The 12,213-nt window shown below is 38.9% G+C and overlaps 1 long non-coding RNA gene across 1 annotated transcript; it reads right to left on the reverse strand.

Moving 5' to 3' along the window:
• Positions 1–2,302: 2,302 nt before the first annotated feature.
• On the reverse strand, positions 2,303–3,324 carry LOC107821890 (uncharacterized). Its single transcript, XR_012711143.1, has 3 exons — positions 3,184–3,324; positions 2,949–3,045; positions 2,303–2,351 (listed from the first exon to the last, which is right to left on the reverse strand). It is a non-coding gene; the product is annotated as an uncharacterized LOC107821890 (long non-coding RNA).
• Positions 3,325–12,213: the final 8,889 nt, after the last annotated feature.

The raw sequence follows: 12,213 nt of genomic DNA on the forward strand, positions 1-12,213 counted from the left end.
CATAAAGTTCTCTTCGAATTAATCTAGCAAAAATGATTCCTCTGTATTTTTATCTTTAAAACAAGGCATGGAAGAGAATATTAACATTTTAATGCACTTTCTCGTAATAAACATTATCTTTATTTTCAAACTTGTATTCAATTTGTTACTGCTCGTAGAAATAAAGTTTGACCAAGTTTTGAAAATTAAAAATAAAGAAGAAGAAAATGTGTTAATTACACGAACAATCCATCTAAATTGAAAAGCTTGAAAAATATCTATCAGGTTTATATATATATCACAACTCATCGCCAGTGCATTAAATGAAAGAATTATTATAAGGAAGTTGCAAAATTAGAGAATATAGGTGTATAAGGTAAATAGGTTTCTTTATACTAGATGGAGTGTGGTTTTAACTGTAGAAATATAGGTCAAGTTGGACAGACCTTATAAAAAAAAGGGGTCAAGTTGGACGGGCTGGGCTATGACCCATTGTTTAGCCCATCTTAGCCCGAGTAAACTTTGGGCTAGGTTGGGCAATGATCATTTATTGATTTGGCCCATGTTGGCCTGCCCAAATTCAGTCCAACCCCTTGATTGGCCACCATAGCAGTGTTATTAATCACCAAACCAAGAAAACTTCAATTACGTAAGAAAAGTTAGTAATCAAGGCAGCATAATAGAAAAAAAAAAAAAACAGATAGTAAATTAGCGCTCTACCAACAATACCAGCATGATAGGAAATAACTTTACCTATTCTAGCAGCCTTCCAAAAGAAGCCTCGGAACCTGCCATATGTAGTATCTGATTAGGAAGCGAAAAGGAGAATACAAGATAAAACGTTCATCACTTCCAAACTGTCAAATGAGGCTATAAGAGAAAAGCTTATTGATTGGTCCACCATTCACGATCAAGGTTGTAGCCCATAAAAAGCCAAGAGAACATAGTAGATCCAAAAAAATGCACTTCTATCATTTCCAGAATTGTAGCATTTATATTCTATAAGAAACACTAAATTATCAAAGAGAAAAATTTTGAGTGAAATGCCATTCAACCAAGTGAAACCACGGTTTTCACGAAAAGTATAACAGACTAAATCCAAGAACAGTTGAATCTTCACCATAATGCATATAAAAAAGAAAAGGTAGCCCTGTGCATAAAGCATCCGGCATTCACGCAGGGTCCAGGAAAGGGCCGCACCCCAAGGGGTGTGATGTAGACAGTCTACTCTAATGCAAACATTAGTGGTGTCCTTACCATAATGTATATACATACAATAAAACAAAAAATAGGAAAAATGTGTCCTCACATGAAACAACAGTAGAAATGTTGAGCCTAAGTACTGTCATGGGCTGCTTTCCAGACATGCCCCATGACCCCTTGGCCGCGCCCCATGGATACACCATATCAAAACCTACAGCTTTTAAGAGGTTTGTTTGTAAATGAAGAAGTAAAAATGAAGGCCACAAATATTTTCTTGCATGTGAAATATCACAACAGCCTATCCAAAACATTGAAGGGGATGTTCCGTAGAAATATTTTGTGCTGACATGTATGTGCCCCTTTCGATACCACCTTCACTTCATAGCAGATTTCCTCCATCCTTTACCGGTCTCTCCTGTCCCCTCCCACCACCCATCTAATAATGGAGATTGGGGGAAGTGACAGAGGAGAAAGGAGGGAAGGTGGCTAAATGGTTGTTGCGGCCCACATGCACCCAGTTAGAGAACAAGGTTGCCAGTTCAAAGCAATAAAGGGAGCATAATCCAGAAAATGTACCAGAACAAGGAGATCTTCTCAAACCATAAATATAAGGAATACGACACCACCACCACCAACAACAACTACTACGCCACAGTTCCAAACAACCATAAATCTAAAGGAAAGAGAAAATAAAAGAACCAATAAATATCATACAAGCGGAAGAAATGATGACGGCAACACTATATGGATATCAAGGTTAAACATAGGTAAGACTGACACCAGTAGCATATCCTGTCATCTGAGCTATAGGCACCCAATACTTTTTTTTTGAGAAGGTAAAGTGTTATAGGCACCCAATACTTAATAACTTCTCAAGAAGATTGTAGTTAAAATTTCATGGAGACTTACCCAGTTCTCTGTTCAAGAAGAGCTGGAAAATGCATCTTCACGTAAGTGCATGTACAAATCCATAACAGCACTACCGTCAAAAAGGAATGGAAATTAAAGAGCGCTGACTGAAAATACCAATACAAAAGTATTAGTGTCTATTTACACATCCAATAACATATGGAATTGATCAAACTTTTTCGATCCAAAGTTTCGCATTCCAATGCAACTCACCATATCTGAACTTTTCCTGCCTTAATCGGTTTTCGCTTCCACCAACTCTACAAAGTAAAGAAACATCAGTTAGGTTCCCCTCACACAAAAGGGAATATAATGCAATAGAGAAAATGGTAGTAATTCCTCGTTATATTTTTGAATCATTCAGCACAACAACCTCATATTGATGAAACAAATTAATACAATAGGAAACCAGTGAACAACTTTCCGACCACATTTGGGAAATACATATTTCAAAATTGAAGTGTTAACTACACTTTGACATCATTCATAGAGTGGCCTTACAAATAAACTACAAAATAAACAATGTAAGAGAAGCACAAATCAATAACATCTCTATCTTATTACGAATTACCCCTGTGAAATCAATAACACGTGCGAATGGACTCTAACAAAATTAAACTCGCTTTTGAACCTCCAAATTCAACCCAATTTTGTGCTCCAACCAATAATTCTCCTTATTAAAGAACTTCTCTTTTTCTCGAGAGAACAAACACATACCCAACTCTACATCCCATATATAGCAGTAATCAAAGTTTAGTGAGGCAAAATTTTTATTATTTCCCTTTATCCCATATCTTCGAGTATTATAAAACAAGAAATTATAACTGAACTTTTCTATACAATAGCAAAGGAATAACCTTTCTTATCAGTTGGCCCTTTACAATCACTGTTGACTTTCAGCAATCGACTCTCCTTCAATGATAAAGCTGATAGCACAAATTCCTACACCGTACGCTACAATGACAGCACAAAATGCAAAGAGAATGAAGATCATGCGAACTTCCTATGTAAAAGTTTAACTATGTTTCACGGCAAAACATGTAATTAAACAGAAAAAAAAAAAGGGGGAAATAAATTGAAGAGGCGGATTACCTAAATCGACAGAGTCGCGGGAGTTCAGATCGCTCGACTTTGGAAACAATGGATGGAAAGAAAAAGATCCCCTTTGTTTGGTTTTGATGGACAAAAAGTGGAAGGAAATTTGGGGAGAGTGACAAAAATGATCTTTTAAATTTGGGTGTAGGCTTAGATGATCCTTTAAATATATTTATGAGCAATTTTGGTGCTTTAAATTTACCAAAAAAAGAGTATTTTTGGCCTATATCCCATCAAATTCACGAAATTGCAACACCAAAACTTCCACTAGACACTAAACACAGATTAACAAAAATTTGTACATACAAAATATCAAAATTGACCAAAAATAACAAATATTGAAGAAACTACGATGTGAGTTCATGTTAATTTTTTATATAGTTTTTGTTAAATCTAACTATACAAAGTTTGTTAAATATTTGACGTGGGACCTCAAAAGTGGTCACTTTTGGCAACCTAAAATTACTCAAAGGACCTTTTTGAATTTATCCTCAATTATAAAGGACCATTTTGTCATTTTCTCAAATTTTGGGGGAATTCTAATGGCAAGAGATTATTTAACAAGTCCTTTATTGCGACTAGGAGTGACAAACGGGCGGGGCGAGTCGGATATGGTTCGGTTCGAAAACGGGTAGTGAAAAAATGGATCAATTATCCGACCCGACTCATATTTAATACGGATAAAAAACGGGTTAACCGGCAGATAATATGGGTTACCCATATTATCCATGGCTTCTTGTATATGATTACTTTTGGGAGAATTCTTAGTCTCTCTAACTTGAGGAACTCTCAATTTGAGGCTTTGCAAATGTAAAAGTTAGACACATTGGTTATCCATTGGTTACTCATTGGTTATCCATTTTCTAAATGGATAATATGTTTCTTATCCATATTTGACCCGTTTTTAAAAAGTTCATTATTCAACCCATTTTTAATGAATAATATGGGTGGTTAACTATTTTCTTTGAACCATTTTGTCACCCCTAATCGCGACATAAGGTGCGGCATCTTCCCGAAGGGAGAGAGGAATTCCTAAATTTCATTTCATTTGAACTTTTACTCTAATTTTTAAGTGGAAGAGATCTGTCAAGTGGTCTAGTATTTGAGAAGAAGGTCTAGATTGAATTAACCTTGTCTTCGCTACCACTTAATTTATTAGACCCGAACAAAAATGAAATAACACGTAAAATTAATCAGATTGAAGCCTCTTAATTTGGATATCTATTGTTTTTTTCTAAAAGAAATTGTCAAGACCATTTATTTAGTTGACTCTTTCACTTCTTAATTATACTTTTATTCTTGAAGCAAAAAAGATACGTTTTTCCTTATTCATGATCAAGGCAATATCTTATTGAAAAGATCTCTAGCTAAATTTTACTATATCGAGAAAAAGACCACTTAGCGACATGCATTACTTACGTGGGGCAACAATTTTACAATGACAATATATGGCTTTACAAAAGCCAAAATTGAAATACAAACTTGCTTGATATATCCACTTGAACTTTAAATTGATGAAAGGTACTTCTAATTATATGTTTCCATATAACTTTACTAAAACAATATTAATAATTTAGATATGTCTTTGGACGTGAAACTTCAAAAAAACTTTTGTCTAGCCTTGAAAAAAATTAGTTCGGGAAGTAGAAATACTATGAAAAAGGTTGTCATGGATAAATTTGGCAACTTTAAAATAAGTAGTTAAGGAGCAAAACAACAATTTACTCACAAATAATACAATGCTTATTTTATAGTATGCTTTTGTACGAGGCCCTTTTTCTTTTTATTATTTGTGGTAAAATTCAGTGATGCAGTAGTCATTGTTATAAAACACGCTCAAAACCGAAATTCGTCAATTGAAGTGGACACCAATTATTATTGTTAATAATAATAATTAAATTATAAATTATAAATTTATCGGAAATTAAAATACAACCCTAATCTCATGAATGAAAAAAACAGGAAAAAAAAGATCTCCTCATTGTTGGGGACATGCGTCTATATTGAGGGTACATTGGCAATAAGCGAAACCGTCCTCATCTACACATTCTGCTTCACAAATTTGAAGAGGTCCAAATCGTTCAGTGCAAAAAGCTTTGCATGTATTATCACTTCGATGATCTCTGCATATTCCCTTGTAGCTCTCCTTACATGACTCTCCACAACGTCCTTGCGCTACACAAACTGACATATACACACACAGTTATATCGGAGTCGAATCGTAAATACAGTCAAATTTTTCTATAATGACATAATTTGTTCAAATATTTTTATCTGCTATAGTAAAATACTTATATAATATAACATAACAGGAAAAATTGATTCCAAACAAAACTTGACGATAGTAAAATACTATCATAAAAGTATGTAAATACAATATTTAGGTATATAACAATTTATTGTAGAAAAAAATACCTGATACAATAGCAATAAAGACGACGAAAGTCAAAAGGATTTTTGAGGACATTGCCATCTTTCAATCACAAAAAGAAAGAGTAGTTATGTAGTATGATTTGTGAGTTTTATATGTGCTTCCTCTGGCTTTATATACAAGTTAGAGTATCTTTATTAAAATCTTAATATGAACACTTCATTAAAGACTTGACGAAATAGCAAATAGTCAAATTTAATTGTCACTTTTTTTAGAACGTTAGTTAATTTCTTACTGAAAATATTCGAACAAAATATTGAGAGAGATCTAACAATAAATAGAGAGTAAATATAAATTAAATTTATTGAGAGAGATCAATATCATTTTCACAGTAAATTATTAAATAGTGATTGGATCAAACATGTGCTAGATCCTAATTCCTAAATTAGCTCCCCAAACGGAGTAGTTTTTCACCAACCAAATCATGGTCTTATTTTTTTCTTTATGTGTCCATAGAGAACTTTTACCGAGTGATTACGTTGTGAAATAATTATTCACGTAATTGCAATATACCATTTTCCAGTTAGAAAGTTATATTATTAACATAATTTTATAAAATTATATTTTTACCATACTTAGATAAAGTTATATTATTACCATACTAAAACTTAACACATTCCATAGAATTTTTAGTTGTGCTCGTTTCACATTTCTTTATCCTCCTTTCGAGAAAAAAAAATGGAAGAAACTTCTTAATATCCCAAGAAATTATTGTCTACCATTTTGTGTAAACTATGTGACAAATAAATTATACTTCAATAGAGTGTTACTCTTCTTTTTCCTTATTGAGTTTAATTATTTAAACCAGCCTTACATCAAAAAAATTGGACATTATGTTTCCTTTTATTATTAAAGATTTCTTCTTAATTATACTCCCTTTTTTGTCAGCGAGTACTATAGTAAAACTTAATTGCTTGATTTTTAATAAGCTTCTTAAAAGAAGAAGAAAAAACAATTATGCAGATTACACGATTTGTTAGTCATAGGGGAGGAGGGGATTTGCAGCTGAAAATGTTTGACTCAAAAGATATTGAACCTTTTTTAACAAATCAATTAAAGAAAATAAAGGGGTAAATCTTAGTTAAACATAATAAATTCCAGATCAATGAGCTAATTGAACGAATAGTACATAAGATGAAATAGAGTTAACCGATCTTATTGAAACTTTCATTGTGACTCCCATTAATCAACGGGGGAGGTGGTTTTACATGTTTTTCTGGAGATTGCTTCATTCTTCCTTTTTATTATGAAGGTTGCAGAGGAGAGAGAGAAAGGGAGAAGCCCTGAAACCCCTCCCCCTCCAACCGAAGGTTTTCCCTTCCTATATATAGACACGGGACATTTGTTGTTTACTTGGTCCGACTCTCTCACATTATCTGTCTTGGTCGTCCCCTGAACGTTGTTCTTTCTGACTTGACAGATGTCGTGAGTGCGGGACGTAGAATGGACCATGTCGTCTTCCGATACCTTGTCTCTTGGACGGGATGTTGGTCAGCTTGACCACAGTGGTCAGATTTTGACCAATACAGTTAGTCCCTCCGTCTGTCAGGGTCGTCCCCTGTTGGGCCAGACAGACGGATCATGATTGCTACAAATCGGAGAGAAATCTGACTATTTATCCCTCAGTTATGCTCCTTAGGTATTGAGTGAGGTAACCGTGCTCTTTCAATATTCTTGGTCCGTTGTGGCAGTTTCGGAATCGAAACATCGTTAAGATTGAAACATTGTTTCGTAGTTGCCGCCATTATGACATACGTTCCTAGGGAATCGAACGTTTCGTGCTCTATCAGATTCGATTGGCGACTCTTGGGTTTCGTGCTTGGGGAATTTGTGTCTCTTATAAATAGAAGGAACACATCATTCGATTGACACACTTCTTTGCTCTTTGCTTGAAAGAGTTTTGTGAATATACTTTCTTCCTGATACTCCAAATTTTTATTCACCCCTAGTTGACCGAAAACTTTCATCCTTCCTCTCCATTATCTTTTTGATATACCATCTTGACGAAATGGCTGGTGATTCTTCTCACGCTGATCCCCCTACCACAATTTCGACGCCGAAAAATGTTGCTCTGGTCATTGGAGGAGTAGAAGTGGTGGAAGATGAGGAGGTCTTATTGGTAATCGAGATCTTGCCTTGTCTTGGGAGAGAATGGACCGACTTCTGCAGTCGCGCCGGGGTGGAGAACCTGTCCCCTCTGTTATAAAAGAGGAAGACATTGCAGAGTTGAAATCTAGGTGGCGAATCCCCAGTTACGTTGACATGCGGTCTGCGGTAGGGAACGATATAGTCCATTTCGACCACAATGGGTACTGTGTGTTCTATGCCTACCCCTTTCTTATTGGGTACACACTTCCTCTCCCTCTCCTGGTGGTAGATTTTTGCCATTTTTACGAGGTATGCCCCGCCCAACTTTCGTCGTACCTGTACAAGTTGTTCCTTATGTTGCTTAAGTTTGCGGAACTCGCGGGTCGTGAGATCACTTTGGATTACATGCTTAATATCTTTGCCCCTCAACTCATTCGCGACATGATGATTCACATGAGTCCTCGGGGGTCGAAGAGTCTGGTGGTGAAAATGGATGATAGGGCCAACCGTCATTTCTATGAGAATTATTTCTATGTGCGGACCGGGCATATTGTGGCGGATCCAACGGGGTTCCTTGAGAAGTGGAACTTTGCGTATAATTTCTTATATTTTTAGTCGGTGAGATACCCGACTGCTTTCTGTTATAGTACTAAACCCTGTTATGTCTTTGCAGCTGAGAAATTGTCCCCTCAATCTGTCGAAGATATCCACTAGTGGGTGAGTGCCATCTTTCTCTATACGGCAGGGGTTCGCACATTGTTGGCATTTTATGAAAAATTTGGACGTAGGCCCCTTATAGGTGAGGTTTCATTTCTGTTTGCTGTTTTTCTTATCTTTTTACTTAGTTTCTTATGTGCGGTTTTGTCGATGCCAGGGAGAGTGGGGGCTCCTCCATTAGCTTTTCGTTATTCGGCATTATCTGCTCACCCTGCTGCAGCACCTACCACTTAACCTTCATCGAGGGCTGCTTCAGTTGAGTCTGCGGCTGTGGTTATTCCTACGGAGGCCACTTCTCAGACCGAGGTCCTGACTCGTGTCACTTGTCTGACGGGTGAATGTCCTCGTGCTGAGGAAGAGGAAGGGTCGTCCAAGAGGCGACGAGTGGAGTTCGAGGCAACCCCTACAACTGTGATACACCTAGACGATTCTACCTTGACAGGATTTGGGGTGGGGATTGATACCCCTTCGCCCATAGAGATGGAGCCAGTCGTCGTATCTGCCCCGCCAATGGAGATTTTTGCCACTTTCGTTGATCAAAAACCTGTCGTGACGGGGGCCAGATTTTTGAGGCTGCCGGGGTGGTTTCGGACGTACCTTCGTCCTCTGTACCTAGTCGCGCTTCCTCGTCAGCTGCTGAAAGAGGAAATGGCATTGTGGTCGACGACTATTAATCTGAGTTAGACCTCGATCCTGATGATGTTAGGATGTTTGAGGAGGGTACTACGACCGGACCATATTTTTGAGATCTCTTCGGATGTTAATCTCTTGGGGGACATGGGGGATCTGGTGCCACAGTTCGACATTTTGTGCTCCGCTGCCAAGAACGAGGCTCTACGGAACATTCCTGATATCGATTTGATGAATGAGGTGGCTGTTATGGGCTTGAGGGTACGTTACTCTTTTCTTTTATGCTTCTCTCATTTTTCTTGTTGATATGGCTTTAACCCATCTTCTCATTTTTTAGACGTACATGGTGGAAATGGAGAGTATGCGCAGAGACGATATTCGGGCCAAGATTTTCTTGAAGACATTGGAGAAGTATCGACGTTATCACAACAAGTGTCGTGAGATGCACGAGCGGCTGAGGGAGAATCCCGGTGCTCGATCCCTCGACGAGGAATTGGAGAGGAGAGACCAACAGTTGATGGAGGCCATTCGTAGAAATAGTGTACTTGAGGAGCAACTTCGTGCGAAGCACGAAGCGCTTGAGGTGGGCAGGGGGTAGCCGCAGAGTGTAACTATCTGCAGGAGAAACTGAGGTCGATACAGGCCGAGATGGATCAAAATCTTATCAAGGTCGAGGCAATGAGTACGGAGTGGATGAGAAAGTTGGCCGAATTGGAGAGAAAGGTTGTCGGGTTGGAAAGTATCGAGAGTTTCTGGTCTGCGGCTTTAGGAAGGGCGGCAGCCCTGGAGAACACTATCCGCGTTCTTCAGTCTGAGTAGGAGTCAGAGAGAGCGACAACCACGCTAATGGAGGCGAGGCTTGAGGAACGTATTGGTGAGATTGACTGAGAAGCTTCGGCCTTAGGAGATCGAGTTGCCGCTTTGAAAGCTGAGAAGAAGCAACTGTTGGCTCAAATTGAGTCCTCTGCTGCCGCTGTTCCCCGCCGCTTACACTCGCTTTGGGTTCATGCTGAGGCTCAACGGGATATATACAAGAGTTTGTGGGAGGCGGGAAATGTTACTGAGGCCGCATATGAAGGAGCACGGGTAAAGACGCGAGAGGCTCGTGTCAACTGTGGTTACGACTCTGCAACTCTGGAGGCTGATGAGGGCGCGGATGATGAGAGATAGCTTCCTGGAGATGGTGGCGATGATGGTGGCGGTGATGACGCCGAGTGAAAGAATTCTATCTTTGTCTATTTTCTGTTTGTTTTTTTTATACATTTGTTGTCGGTTGTCGTTGTTCCTTTTTCCTTTTTTCTTTTCTATTGTTGGCCTGGGCCATGTGTAATCTGCAACTGTTTGCGCAGTAACTTTGTATAAAGAATTTTTCGTTGTTATTTGCCTTGTACTTTGTCTTTGTTTTTGCTTTTCATGACTTTGGTGCGAGGTAGATTCTCGTACGGCGAGTCCAGAATTTTCTTTCCCTTTATATTTTCTGTCGGACCTTGGCCTTAGGGATATTTGAAATTTTCTCTTTGGCGAAGGTCCTTGGCCTTAAGGGTGTTATTTTAAACTTATCAAAATAGTAACCCATCGTTGTTCGATCAAGGTCGAACTCTTCTTTTTGGCGAAGGACCTTGGCCTCAAAGGGTGTTATTTCGAACTTATTGAAATGCTAACCCGTCATCGTTCAATCGAGGTCGAACTCTTCTATTTTGCGAAGGCCCTTGGCCTTAAAGGGTGTTATTTCGAACTTATCGAAATAGTAACCCGTCGTTGTTCGATCGAGGTCGAACTCTTCTTTTTGGCGAAGTCCCTTGGCCTTAAAGGGTATTATTTCAAACTTATCGAAATAGTAACCCCTCGTCATTTGATCAATGTCGAACTCTTCTTTTTGGCAAAGGCCCTTAACCTTAAAGGGTGTTATTTTGAACTTATCGAAATGGTAACCCGTCATCAGTCCTAGTTTATAGAGAATCAGGCTTCTTCTGGGGGAGTCCCAATTCGCTTGATATTGTTTGCATCGGAGAGTGTAATGTCGGGGAATACAAAACGTTGATGTTTCGTTTATGTTTGTTTTTCGCACATATTGGAGTTTTCCTGTCTGATTCTTGCCTTCCGGCCTGGAGGTATCATCGGCGGGCAATGTTTCAGTTGCCTTGTAGTAGTTTTCCATTGTCTGATTGAGATGTTTCTTTGCTCGCTCGCCCGCGCGGCACTTGTGTTCCTGCTTGAGCATAGGGCAGAAGGCGAGTTAAAATGGCACTTTCCTTACCCCCATCCGATGAATCGGTGAATGGGAGTAGGTTTGTAACGTTGCTCATTTTGTCTGGCATTTTGACGGTTTCGGGTCATCACCGTAGTTCTTCCTTTTTCCGGGATTTCGAGGCCTTGAAAACCTCGCTTTTAGTTGCCTCAATTGGCGTGCGCAGTTCGGGCACGTAGCCGAAAAGTTTTTATGTTAGAATATGTGAATTATGTGAAAATATTGATGAATTTCGATATTAATATGCATAACATTGACTTCTGTCAATATTTTGGGTAAACGGACCCGGACCTGTGATTCGACGGTCCCGGAGGGGTCCGTAGAAAATATGGGACTTGGGCGTGTGCCTGGAATTAAATTTCGAGGTCCGAGAAATGAATTTTTGAAAGAAATTGTTTTTCTGAAATTTGATATGAAAATTTGAAATGAAAAGGGGTTAGAAAATATAGGTATCGGGCTCGTATTTTGGTTCCGACGCCCGGTACAAGTCTTAAATATGTGTTAAGCACTATCTATAAAGTTTGGCTAAAAACGGACGTCATATGACGTGTTTCGGACTTAAAATGGGGAATTTAAGTTTTTATGAAAGTTGAAAGAAAATCATGTGTGTGAGGCTTGATCCTATGTGTATGATGTTATTTTGGCGATTTGATCGCACGAGTAAGTCCGTAAGATGTTTTTAAGGTTGTCTGCATGTTTGGTTTGGAGCCTCGAGGGCTCGGGTGAGTTTTGAATGGGGCACGGGAGGTCTTGGACTTAAAAAAATGCAGGTTCAGGTGTTGTAGACACCAGCGCGGCCGCATTTCCGTGCGGTCCGCGCTGGAGCCGCACGGTCCGCGATGCCTTTTTGTGCGGTCCGCGTGGCTGAGTCTGAGGGCTAGGGTTTCAGGTTAACCAGCACGGCCGCGCACCA

The sequence above is a fragment of the Nicotiana tabacum genome, chromosome 6, assembly GCF_000715075.1.
Source record: "Nicotiana tabacum cultivar K326 chromosome 6, ASM71507v2, whole genome shotgun sequence".
NCBI lineage: Eukaryota > Viridiplantae > Streptophyta > Magnoliopsida > Solanales > Solanaceae > Nicotiana > Nicotiana tabacum.